The following is a 14,363-nucleotide window of genomic DNA, read 5'->3' on the forward strand; positions in this document are numbered from 1 at the left end:
GGGTGACATAAAGTTGACTGATGTGAAGTGGGCACTTGAAGATCGCCTTCCACCCCTGATGGACCCTGAGCTCTCCACTCATAGTTGTACCATGGTCATGAGGGTTGCTTTTGAAACTATATTAAATAATAAAAAATAAATTACCGTAATTTCCAGATTATAAGCCGCTACTTTTTGCTCAAGTTTTGAACCCTGCGGCTTGTCGTCCGGTGCGGCGTATCTATGGGTTTTTCGTGATTTTTGTGATGACTTGATCACTTATACACTCGTTGAAAGGCTGTAGACCGTCGTTGTGCGGCACCGCTTTGCTGGGCGGAGGGATATGTGACACGGTCACTAGGGACAAGAGTGGTGTGTTGATCGCATGTCCATCCGCCAGGCAAATAGTGCCGTATAATTGACACAAAGAAGAGACAGAACGAGATCAAGATGGACATTACTGAAGAAAGGAAGCTTTTATACACAAACCCTCATTGTGGGGGACAAAAGAAATGCATATGATGTCGCTTTTAAGTTAAAGGCAGTCGATTTGGCTCTTAACATGCACTGTAGAGGTTTCTTCCGGTCACTAGGGGACACTGGGCTATTGTTGATGACATCGTCACCCTTTTTTTTAATGTATTCCCTGGTCACGTCTAGTCTGGAGCTATACATGTAGCTCGCTACTTTAATGTAACTTGGCGCTTTGTGCGTGAATAAAATTAGCAAGAACATCATCATGGAAAATGCTAGAAGAAATGCATAAAAGCGACAACGAAAGAGAGACTGAGAAAGTGTGTGGTGAAGTACGTATATCTGACGCTATTCCAATTGGACACTGAGGAGGAAGACTTCGATGGTTTTACTGGTATCTTTTTTTAACCAGCCCTGTTAGTGCTGTGCTACCGTGTTGCTGCTTTGTTACCACCGCGTCTCAGTGACTTTTACTGATATGTTTTTTTTATCCAGCCCTATTAGTGCTGTGTTACTTCCGTGTTGCTGCAGTATTACTGCCGCGTAACAGGCAGTGTTTGGAAAGAAATGTTAAGGTATGTTATTAAAACTTTAAAAAGACCTTCTGTGTACCGTCTTTCTAAATTTTCCCCTAATTATTGCTCGTATGGCTTATAATCAGGTGAGGCTTATCGTCCAGAAATTACGGTATAACAAATAAAATAAATAATGCTCCTAATAACTTGATTTCTGAAATTAGTCTTAGGGTGTAGTGTACGCTGGTGTCATATTTATGAATGATATAAAATGACATCCACCATACATATCAGTGCAGCTTAGAATCTGTCTACCAGTGCTTCAATCAAGTCTACCAAAATGGCATTACACTACCTGCGTCACAATTTAGACCAGGATTCACCGGGTTTGAAGTCTCATCTATTTTCTTTCGCCAAATTAGCAGATGCGCCGAAGGCATTTGATTAAAAAAAAACAAAAAAAAAACTAAATTCACCAGAATGCCAAGAAAGGCACAGCCTGGCTTGCCAAATTCCCAAATACACAAGACTTTCCCCAGAATGATGTGCAGTAAAGATGTGCCAGTTTTTACAATGTGCCTCTCTATGAAAATAGTCTTTTGTGTATTGAATGCAAGCAAGATCCAGCATTTGGAAGGCAAAATGTCACTTTTTGGGAATTCCTCAGATGCCAATCAGAAGGCTCATTGACCATGTTTTTAGTCATCTCAATCTTGCTTCAATGTCCACAACCTTTACGGTCACCTCCGCAGAGCGAGCTGAGGCGTGTATGGATTTAATTAGGTTCACAAATAAATGACCATCTTGCCGCTTATCTCTTTGTGAGGGATGACCGTGGGGGGATGGCAAGAATTCCAGCCCGGGGGTCTCCCTTTGAGAGCGGACATGCATGCTGTTACACGAGTGGCTTGGAGCTGCTCATGTAAAAAACATATTGTTCAAGCTAGGTAAAATATTGTATTTTGGGTGAGCAATACAATGGAATGTAGGAGTATCAAAGCAATATATAGCATTTTGAGTTGAAATACATTGCAAGCAAATTATAGCATTTTCAATGCAAGCAAATGCATGTGAAATACATACTACCATAGTGTTCAAATTCAAGGTCATTAAATGTAAATAACATGGCGATATGAAGCATTGTAAGGAAAAACATTTTAAAAAGTAGCCAAATTTATCGTGTTCCGGGAAAGAGCTAACATTTTGAATGTAAAATATTTGCAAAACTATCACTGATCAAGGATAAATACGTATTTTTGTCATTGTGCAGGAGAAATCGTGTGTTCTATGACAACGCTTGTAATGATATTCATTATCAGGCAGCGATCATGTTAATAATCACTCACAATATACGTGTATATATATATATATATATGTATATATATGTATATATATACACATATATGCAATACATCCATAAATCTGACCCCTGCAGTAGACTGTAAAGAATGAGACAATTTGTGTGGCATGATTAATTCATTGCAGCGTCTTTGGGTGTGTGCGGTTTGGCGGTCAGACATAAATTAGACATCCGGAGATACATGGAGATGATGCTCAGTAAGATCCAGTATAATTTTTTTTTTTTTTTCACAGAGAGTTAAGTATGGTATATGTAGTATGTCTGTTTCATGTGTTGCTTCATTTCTGTTGCTTAAAATGCTATTAATTACCTGACCCGTTAATATTGTTTTGCATAGTATGTTGCCAGTGAGCTACTAAATGTTGAAGCCAAAGTAATATTGATGTTTACAATCCACAGCATGTAGTCGTTGTTTTACATTTAGTTTGACAGCAGATTTAAACTAGGTGTGGCAAAAAACAGAGTGAGGCTTCCTTATTTTTTTCAATAATTACTCATTATTTTTCAAAGTACTTGTGAAGGGAGTTGAGTTTAGTTCCCTGACACTGTGCTGTGCTAAATGCCAGCAAAATGTAGCAGTTCCAATATTAAATCTATAATTCATTTGTGAAATACAAGTAAAATCAAACATGTTCATGGCCAGAATGAGCACTTAAAGTGTAAAATGCAAACAACTAATGTAATGTTTTTGACACTTAATTGATGAAAAATGCATTTTGGATGAAGCAAGCCTATGCCATTCCAAGGATAAATCTGGCATTTTAAGTATAACATGCGAAAAAAGAACATCATAACCATCAAGGTGCTCACGACCAGGTTGCACTCGCTTTTGCGTATAAATAAGACGTGAGGTTTGGTACACGGAGACGTGGGAGGCGTGACTCAGTGTTGACGGCCTCGTCGATAAAACTCCGAGAGCGCATTTGTCCTCTCAGGTGGACGGCAGAGTGAAGAATGAGGCGCTAAAGTGTCACACGAACGAGGTGTTTAGTGTGTGGCTGCTGATCATATCTTGCAAAATCTACAGTGTGTGCGATGAATAATGATAGCGGCTACAAGCAGCGGGGAGGATTGAAGGATCTGTGTCTCCATACTCGGTAATGCCCGTGTATGGCTCACTACATGGATCAAACTATCTCTATTTTATCTTTAAAATACTGCATTTAGCTTTACCGCTCTGACAAAAGCTGCTTTAGGAACAGCAGATTCGTCTTACATAATGCAAGAAAGAGAAAGTATTGTGACGCAACGCGACTGTAAACAAGCTTGACAAAACAATAAAACACGTCTCCAGTTCATTACAGGTTGCTAATCATGGCGGTGTGTATATATTTGACATATAGGAGCTATAAAAGTGCATGACACCCCGAGCCGGGTTATTGAATTGGGACTCTGGCGTAGCTTGCCGTGTCTTTTTCCACCTTGTCGTAAACGCACACACGCCGAGAAAAAGCATCAAGCTATTTGCCACACCGTGTAAACAGCATTGTCAACAAATCTCAGTATGTCTTCACTCATCAAATGGCTTTTGAGATGCACTTTTCCCAGGAAGTGGCACACCCCCCACCCATCCAATTTGAGCTGTGGGTGCACTCATCAGCATAAAATTGGAATTATTAATGGAAAACACAAAGCTGACACGCCGCCGCAGATACAGCCCAGACTGGGACTGACATGGCGTGACCAAACGAAGACGCAACGCTGACCAGAAAATGCACCATTTTGCTTGTATTTGTTTTCATATGCTGAAATATGCCTTGGAAATGCTATGTTGTCCTCAGAAAGAATAGTATAAAATAGTAAAAAATAGTATGTTATGTTGGAACGAATCATTGGAAAAATGATTTGGCAAAAATTTGGCATGTTACATGTCTCAAATGCAATTTTTTTTCCTTGAAAGTGCAATATTTAATTTATAAATATAATCCACATAATCAAATATAATGCTAGAGGAACTTAACCGGGCTACACGGATTTCGGTTGGGGCTATAGCGCCCCTTAGCTCCACCCCTGGTGTGCAAACTGGTGACATAGAATAGAATAGATCTTTATTGTCATTGTCACACATGTACAACGAAAAAAAAGAGCAATGAAAACGTAAAGAGCATCAGCATGCTCATGACATCCTCAGTGGCTCACGTGAGCCGTAGACGTGCATGCACATGCATTCCCGCCATCATTGCTTACACGATGTGAGACCTTTATTGGCGCCCAGGAATGGTCACCATCCCTCACAGCAATCTATTCTTACTTAATTATTATTGGAGGGGGGGGGGAATGGGGTGCACCAAGAATGGCATTAATTTGCCTCTGCGTACAATTAATCAAGGCCCTTTGTGAACTGGCACCCTTAATGGACGTACTCAACTCGGGTGTGTGATTATCTACACTCGGGTCAGACAAGCGTATCCTTCAAGAAACAAACACAAAAGCGCTCCCATCGAACAGTGGAAAATGATTACATTCATCTGTGTTTGTGCCCACACCCATCTTTCAGCCGCCCAGACCGGCATCAGAAATACCAGCCTTTGATTAAATATGAATCCAAAAGTCTGATGGGCGGTTGAAACACGGGTGGGAAAAACAATTTCATTCAGCCTTTGTCGAGGAGCAGCGGCTGTATGCTTTTAAGCTCCTCGTAAGACACTTGAAGTCTGCACTCACCGCGGCAGAGATGAAGGATGTCGCATTTTGCAACCTGAGATAAAAAAAAAAAAAACTCCTCCACCAAGTGGTCTGAGAATGGAAATGCTGGCCAAAACTAAATTGTGTCACTTCCTCAAGATGCTAGATTCTTCCTAGATAATCCTAGGTGTGCTTGTATTTTACTCAATTGATTTAACTTGCCTTGAAAATAGATGATCACACTGATTTTGGTGAAAATTATAGCTTTTGCCCTGAATATAAATGCTAGACTTTGTTTGTAATATATTGAAAATGATTTAGTAAGCCTTGGAAATACCACATTTTCCTCTTTTTTTACTTTCAATGTGCTAGATTTAATCTTGTAGATGCTTTATTTGGCTTGCCCTTCACTTAAATTGCTATACATTGCTGAGTTACGAGTGACCTTTTCGGGTGTTGGACTTTTTCTAACATATGAGGGCTCTTGCAGACAATTTTTTTTCTGTTTCCTTTTTTTTTTTTTTTTTGACATGGACAAATCTTGGGATAAATCTTGGGTATATTTTGGCAGTGAACTCAACTCACCACTTCAAAACAATAGCGGTTTGGCAGATCGTGTGCAAAAGTTTCCTGTCAAACTAAACAGCAAAGAGAATCACACACATATTTAAAGCAAACACAATTTAGTCTTAAGTCAGTTTAACTTAATCCTAAAAATGTAAAACGCCAGAGACAGGCTCAGGAATAGCATCAGTGTTGTGGCGTTGAAAGGGTTTGCACAATGGACATTTAAACACATACGGAGAAGCAACACATGGACAAATCCTATTACAATAATCAATGGAGGCATACAGGCTTTATCCTCTGCAAAGAAATTGTAAGAGACCCATTGAAAACTCCTTTCATCTAGTATGGAGATGGTGAATGATGACAAAGGAAATCCATTGGTATTTATATGGTACAATTAAAAGGCTTGCTTTGTCCATGGAAATACTTGTATTCTAAACTTGCATTTTAAGTCGCTTTAGTATGCCTTGAAAATGCGCATGATTTTTTTTATTTCAAACTTAGAACTCTACAGTTGGCCTTCAATATGTGCTTATTTTATTCTAAATGCAATTTAAGAGGTATGTGTGTGTGTGTGTGTGTGTGTGTGCGTGCGTGCGTGCGTGCGTGCGTGTGTTTGTGTGGCGAGCGGAGTGTAATTCAGTTGCATTTTTTAGTTTGGTGGGTTTTTTTTCACATACTGCTGTTTGGGTTTTCATGGGAATAATGCATGGGAAATATTGAGAGTGACTGAAATGCAAACACAGTTGCTTGGGGTCTTAAAGTCGATTTTGTTATGATTGGATTCATTTTTCTCGCCAATGTTTTCTTGACGTTGACAGCCCCTGAATTATGGATTCATGGGGTGTTTTCTTTGAGTAAAGCGACCGAAAAAGCTGCATTTTCACCTAGCAGCCCAGCATGAAGACAGCGAAAAATACACTTTGGCTTGATAAAAGTGGTAATTCTGTCAACCAGTCGACAACATAATTTATTTCCAATTTTTTTATTATTATTTTGCAGATAATTATAGATAAAATTATTAATTAACACAGCTGTGCATGGGTTAAAGTGTATCTGTCCGTTTTTTTGTTTTCATCTTTTGTCACATTTTTGTCTTTGCATGTTTCCCCCAATTTAGGTTGTTTTCTTGTCTCTCGTACAGCGTTGCTCCCAAAACGTAAAAATGACTAAAAATGACTAGTTTTATTGCAAGTCCGCTCATGTTCTTGTATCGTATCATTCCTTATGACTCCTAAAACGACTTCTTATTTATTCCCATTGTTGCCTTCGGCGTGTTTGCTGCAACATGCGGTTAGTTTGCTAAACAACATTGACAATGCAACACCAGAAGCCGCTATTTGTATTGAATAGACATCAGCGGGCACTAATTATGTCTCAATATATATATATATACTATATGTATATGTATATATATATATATATATATATATATATATACATATACACATACACACACACACACACATAAATATAGTGAGCGGGGGCCTCCTCCTGGCTGTGCGTAGCCAATCAGAGATTAGCCTCGGAATTCTCGTGCTTGACCCGTAGGGGAAGCTTCGCTTCGTGTCTTTGCAATTCTGGGCCATCGCTGGAAGGCTGTTGATGTTTACGATGCTACTCACGCACATGCTGTTTGAGTCAGTTTGCTATATAAACATACATCTTATTCGGATTCATGTGGAGAGTAGTTTTACTATATTGAAACCATTTTTTGGCTGGATCTGTATGTACAGTATATAATAACTTTTGATACAGAAAACAAAATACATATTTGATGAGTCATGATCTATTCATGTTTATAGAGCATCGGCATTTTTTGAGACCTCGCCTCAATCTTGCCAATGTGAGTGATGAAAAAGCCCCAAGGTAATGCTGATGTGATTGGCCGAATACTGAACTTTGAACCCTCCTTGAAACTGCACTCAGGAAGCCCTCCAAATAAAATAACGGACAAATATGAAACTCTCCACTACTGGGTTGTTGGGGTCGGGTTGGGGGTGATTTTGAAACAAATTAGAATGATTTGTGCTTCCAAATAGGATTCATTTTTGGCGTATTCCCTAGTAACAATTTTGCAATTCCAAATAGGATTCATTTTTGCCGTATTCCCTAGTAACAATCAGAGATGGGACCAAGTCACACATGTGCAAGTCTCAAGTGAGTCTCAAGTCTTAACCTTCATGTCAAGTAAATCCCAAGTCATTTTTTTCTTGGGCAAGTCAAGTCCAAGTCAAGTCCTTAAATAGGTCAAGTCCAAGTCAAGTCACCTTATTATTGCAATTTTACCCGCAGAATCTGATTTTAGTAACGTGAAAAGACAAGATATAAGTAACTTTAAGTTACCATCATTGTCCAATGTGTCTAACCTGTTTAAAAAATATGACAATAATTTGGATTTGCACTGTAATTACTGATATTCAGTAAAATACACCATGGAATCAAACAAAAAAGAAATTACCTCATACAATGATTGACAGCTCAATCTAAACAAATGAACGTCTGCCGACAGTGTCTGACACATTTGAGTTGCAAATATGAAAAAATAATCTGAAAAAAATCTGAAAGAAGAAACACATTAAAGAGCATTAGAAACATTTTATGTTTCATCTGTAACATCCGGAGACACCAGAGCTCTATAAACTTCAAACGGACAAAGTTTGAAGTTGTCGTCTGGCTGTCTGAAATGTTTCTGTTGCATATCTTGCACTGTGCTGTCTGTCTTTTGCCGTCATAAAGGTAATTACGATAGCCGAAGGTGATGACTCGCGGTACCGCTCCCGCTGACATGTTTGTGCATGTCTGATATAAAGGGCCGTGATTCTCCAATAAACACGTTAGGTAGGTAGAGAGGGCACGACTGATTGATTGACAGGGTAGCGATCCAATCATGGCAACGCCATTCTCAGCCTGCGCTCCTACCGTGTTATCGATATTACTTTTTTAAATGTATTATTAATTTTATATCCAAACTGAAAACATAAACTAAATAACACTGAAGTCATTCAAGTCATCGTGTCCCAAGTCAAGTCAAGTCCCGAGTCTTTAACTTCCAAGTCCAAGTCGAGTCTCAAGTTTTTTTATTTTTGTCAAGTCACAAGTCATCAAAACAGTGACTCGAGTCGACTCGAGTCCAAGTCACAGTGACTCGAGTCCCCATCTCTGGTAACAATTTTGCAAATTGCAAACCTTGGAGTTTGACGCAAAATGGCTTCTTCAAATTAAAATGGCCAACATTTTCATGAACTCCAAGATCCGTACTCACTGACAAACTCTGACGAGGAAATTATTCTAAAATCACGTTTGGATTAGAAGCAGGTATGAAAAACAAATGCTAAATTTTGTAGCCATCTAATTTCACCATCAATTTGAAGATTTGCCTTGAAAAATTGGATGTGAGTGCCCATTTGTCGCTTTTATGTTTACCAAAATGTCCCCATACAATTATGCATCAATATGAACATGAAATGATTTCTGCAGACAATTTACCGTAATTTTCGGACTATAAGTCGCACCGGAGTATAAGTCGCACCAGCCATAAAATGCCCAAAAAAGTGAAAAAAAACATATATAAGTCGCTCCGGAGTATAAGTCGCATTTTGGGGGGCAATTTATTCGACAAAATCCAACACCAAGAACAGTCATGAACGAGCAACAACAGGCTAAACGATAGGTATGCTAACGTGACATAAACACAAACTAAGAGCTGAGAACGGCCCTGACGTAAAATTCAGAGTTATTCAAAAAACTATTACATAAATAACACGTTAATAAAACCATCTGCGTCACTCCAATTCATTAAATCCATCAATCTTCCTTTGTCAACAATGCGTGCGCGCCGCTGACGGCTCTTGCACTTAAAAATATTCCACAGGCCCATATAACGATATATAAATTATATATCAAATAACTATTATATAAGCAATAATGTTATCAAACCATCTGTGCACTCTAAATCATTAAATCCATCGATCAAATTCCTCGTCCTTTGTCAACATCGCCGCGCGTGCGCGCGCCCTGACGTCAGCCTCGTCGTTATTCCACAGATCTACTATATAACTATATTGTAGCGTTAACAAAGTTCAAGGAAAGACGTGGGTTTGGTAAACGGCTCTTTATTTAACAAAACAAACTTACAGGCGTGTGGCGGCGTGGACTTCCAGCCACGGAAATGGAAGAGAGCTCCATAGAATAGGACCGGGCGTGCGTAAAAGCCATGACCGAGCCCCATCCACCGTCCCCGGACAGCCACCCGGCCGAGCGCCGGCCCTCGACTTCCATCCACGGAGGTGAAAGACAGCTCGGTAGAGGACCGGGCGTGCGTAAAAGCATTGTCCGAGCCCCATCCACCGTCCCTGGACAGCCACCCGGCCGAGCGCCGGCCCCCGACTTCAATCCACGGAAGTGAAAGAGAGCTCCGTCGAGTCAATCCCTGGACGAGTCGATCTTTGTCCTTTATGTAAACAACCGCCGCGCTGCTGACGCGACGTCGCGCTGCTGACGCGCGACCGCGACGCACGCCCGGTCCTACTCTACCAAGCTGTCTTTCACCTCCGTGGATGGAAGTCGAGGGCCGGCGCTCAGCCGGGTGGCTGTCCGAGGACAGTGGATGGGGCTCGGTCATGGCTTTTACGCACGCCCGGTCATATTGTATGGAGCTCTCTTCCACTTCCGTGGCTGGAAGTCCACGCCGCCACACGCCTGTAAGTTTGTTTTGTTAAATAAAGAGCCGTTTACCAAACCCACGTCTTTCCTTGAACTTTGTTAACGCTACAATATAGTTATATAGTAGATCTGAGGAATAACGACGAGGCAGCGCGACGCTGCGTCAGCAGCGCGACGCTGCGTCAGCAGCGCGGCCGTTGTTTACATAAAGGACAAAGATTGACTCGACGAGCTGCTGCTGACGCGACGTCGCGCTGCTGTCGTCACTTGAAATTCAAATTACAGTAATCCCTTGCTACATTGCGGTTCGTTTATCGCGGTTTCATTTTTTTTTTTTTTTTTTTTTGAAATCTTTTGAAAAAAAAAAAAAACACATATAAGTCGCTCCTGAGTATAAGTCGCCCCCCCACCCAAACTATGAACAAAACCGCGACTTATAGTCCGAAAATTACGGTAGATACACTTAATAGGGTCAAATTCGCCTGGTGTAAAGATAGATTCATGTTGTAGTGAGGGACAGATCTGTGATCACACGTCCTTTGCAGACGTCATCAAAGTTTTTTCAAATGTGGTTTCCCGCGAGCGGGAGCATCCACATATCAAATACCAAATGATTCCGCTGTGAAATTGATATTTTCTGCTTTCTGCCAAGCTTTTTGGCCATCCATCAGCCATCCCACTTATGCCCGCAGTTGTCCGATTTGATTCCCAGGTCCGAATGGATGTGGCTGATTGGCTTTTATATTCCCATGCCTTTTCCTCACGCGGCGGGGAAGATAAATAGCGGCGATATGTTTGTGCCAGTACAAGCGTTTCGCCAGCGCTGTGGCACATTTGTCAAGTGCGCCTGACAGTACTGCTGTGGTGCAGCACAAGGAGGAAGAGGAGAAGGAGGATCAGGACCAAGAAGAAGAGATAGTGCAGCATGTTTAAATGGAGATGAATAGTCAAGAACTGCAGCATCCTATAACATTGGATCATATAGAACAGTGTGCGCGTGTGTGTGTGTGTGTGTGTGTGTGTGTGTGTGTGTGTGTGTGTGTGTGTGTGTGTGTGTGTGTGTGTGTGTGTGTGTGTGCGTGCGTGCGTGCGTGCGTGCGTGCGTGCGTGCGTGCGTGCGTGCGTGCGTGCGTGCGTGCGTGCGTGCGTGCGTGCGTGTGTGCGCCCGTGCACGTCTTTGAACGAGAGATAGATAAATCATGTGAGCTTTTCTGTGTAAGCATGCATTCACTGTCAGTGAGTATGTGATAGAGAGGGAGACAGTGGGATAGTGTGTGTGACTTTGTGTGAAAAGCACATTTGTGTGTGTGTGTGTGTGTGTGTGTGTGTGTGTGTGTGTGTGTGTGTGTGTGTGTGTGTGTGTGTGTGTGTGTGTGTGTGTGTGTGTGTGTGTGTGTGTGTGTGTGTGTGTGTGTGTGTGTGTGTGTGTGTGTGTAAGCTCATGTTTGTGATGGAGAGTAATTATGTGGTATGAGAGAGATACAGTACGAGTCCTTGTGTCCAGTACGACTAAGTGTGTGTGGCTGCACGTGTTTGGTGTTTGTTCATGTAAGGACAGACATGTGTACTGTAAGTGTTACCAGATACAGCAGCACACTCTTCATTGTAAAATATAATTACTACATGTCAAACTAGTCTTAATAAAAATAAATACATTAAAACAAGGGTTTGTCACTGGAAAAAAAAAAAAGCTCGGATGTTAACTGCTTTTCTTTTAACTATATAGAATTATTTGAATATATATACGTATATGTATATATATATATACGTATATATTATTTGATATTGACTTTTATACAGTGATGCCTTGAGATATGAGTTAAATGTGTTCATTGACCAAGCTAATAACTCACAACATTGATACCATCTTTCCCAATTGAAAGAATTGGGAACGCCAGAAAAACATTGAGTAATAACAATTAAATATAAATGAACAAATTAAACTGTTTGTGTATCATGACTTAATGCAAGCAGTCCATTTGTGCTGCTCCTTCAGATGTGCTCACCTGAGCCACCGGGAGGCTGCATAATATAGCCCTGCAAACACAACACAAACGAAGAATAGTATTTCTTTTCCTAATGCTACTGTAGGTGACTCAGTAAGATGCTATAAAAATACCTCATAAATTGGTTCACTCGTATCTCAAGGCACCACTTATTTTGTGTGGCTTCCTATACTTTTATTGTATGTGGCCCTCAGTGGGAAAACTTGGAACATTATTGATTGAATAAATGATTTCAATCTAGTTGCTTTCCAGTGGATAAGTGTGCATAATTGCATATGATCATTCTCTAACTATGTGCAGTGTCGTTTCCTTGCTCATTTTACACAAATCTTGTAACACTTGTGATGAAATGATGAAGCCTTCCCTCCGGGTAGCTGAGATATCCATTTACATCCTCATTTTCTGCCATTTAGCTGCAAACATTCATTGACTTAAACACAAATTATCTCTCATCATGAGTCCATCCCATATAAAATCCCACAACCTTTTCATTGAAGTATAAATATATACTGTAATAATTTGACCTTAATGTCACATCATTGGAATCGTGTGGTTGCTACTCTGGCTTGAGACAGGAAGGAATAGTGGGTATGTTGTTGTTGTCATGGAAACCCGAGCTTCACCTAGATTTGTTTTGTAACCCTCCTGTTATGCAGCCGGGTCAAAAGGACCTATTAAAAAACCTAGGAAAATATCTAATAAATAGTCAAAAATATTTCAATAAAACGTCTTAATCACATTGGTTTTCTTTTAATCACATCATTTTGGGGGATTCATTTTAAAGTAATTGTCATGGTTGCAATGGGTCACACTGACTCGTGAAACAAGCAGTCTGGTTATTGCAACATGAAAATCTGCCTGAACAGCTCTCCATTCGCATCACACTAGCCCAATGGCAACATTGCTAGTTTTCTTAGCCACCCATTTTTAGGAATCTAGCCAGGGAGGGACAACATTTAAATATTTTAAAAAGTATTTAATAATATTCATATTTGTATGCATGTACATGTATTTTAGAATTACTTTCAAATAAGCCCACAATTAAAACAAATTGAAACAAAACAATTAATACAGAAAACTTAGCAAATTTCTTTTAAAATGACAAAAAATCCTGACGTATTTTTTGTTTTATTTTTATTGGGGTTTTTTTAAGAAATTGTTTTAAATGTACCTTTTTGTTCATCAAATGTTTCAATCTTATGACATTTTTAATTAATTTGTTATTGTATGTAATTTTATTTGTGTTTTAGATTACCGTTTTTTCCCATGTATAATGCGCAAAATTTAACTAATTTATTGTCCTAAAATCTGGGGTGCGCATTATACATGGGTACAATTTAAAAAAATTTTTTTTTTTTTTTTTTTAATTTCTTTTTTTTTTTTGTGAAGAAAATCATGGTACAACAATTTTGAAGAAAATCTTGTCACGGATGGTTCTTTACAACGTCACTTTCCTCTCTTTTCATTTTAACCTAACTGATCGCGGTGGTGCCTTTCTGGGCAGTCAGAGAAATCAACGCCAACAAAAAAAATACATCCAGCCTAGTTAAGAAATCACCAGAAAGATCACCATGACAATTGTGAATAATAAATAAATAATTATTATATATATTATATATATTATTATTATAATAATAAATAATTGTGATAAATAACTGGAACATCACTCAAATATGGGTGATCCCATTGAGAGTCTCACATATTTCTTCGCTATCGAGTTTGCTACTGCATGCGCAGTGATACTGACCGGCAGAATAACATCCGGTTGTTCCCAAAGATGATCTTTTTTCTGAAATAATTTTATGTTTACGGACTTAAGTAACCCGGCCGGGTCATACCAAAGACTATAAAAATGGGACCCATTGCCTCCCTGCTTGGCACTCAGCATTAAGGGTTGGAATTGGGGGGTTAGATCACAAAATGATTCCCGAGCGCGGCGGCGCTGCTGCTCACTGCTCCCCTCTCCCCCAGGGGATGGATCAAAATCACACGGGGATGGGTCAAATGCAGAGGACAAATTTCACCACACCCAGACGCGTGTGTGACGATCATTGGGACTTTAAAAAAAAAATAAAAATAAAAAATGAAAAGAAAAAAAAAAAGGAAAAAAGTCAAAATTTGGGTGCGTATTATACATGGGTACAGGCTTTTTTCCAGCATCAACATGCCATT

General features: G+C 39.8%; 1 protein-coding gene across 2 annotated transcripts in view; it reads left to right on the forward strand.

Moving 5' to 3' along the window:
- The window catches only part of lingo2 (leucine rich repeat and Ig domain containing 2), a 93,626-nt gene that overhangs the window by 50,261 nt on the left and 29,002 nt on the right, over positions 1–14,363 (forward strand). The window lies entirely within an intron of this gene.

The sequence above is a fragment of the Syngnathus acus genome, chromosome 10 (assembly GCF_901709675.1).
Source record: "Syngnathus acus chromosome 10, fSynAcu1.2, whole genome shotgun sequence".
In the NCBI taxonomy this organism is placed as follows: Eukaryota; Metazoa; Chordata; class Actinopteri; order Syngnathiformes; family Syngnathidae; genus Syngnathus; species Syngnathus acus.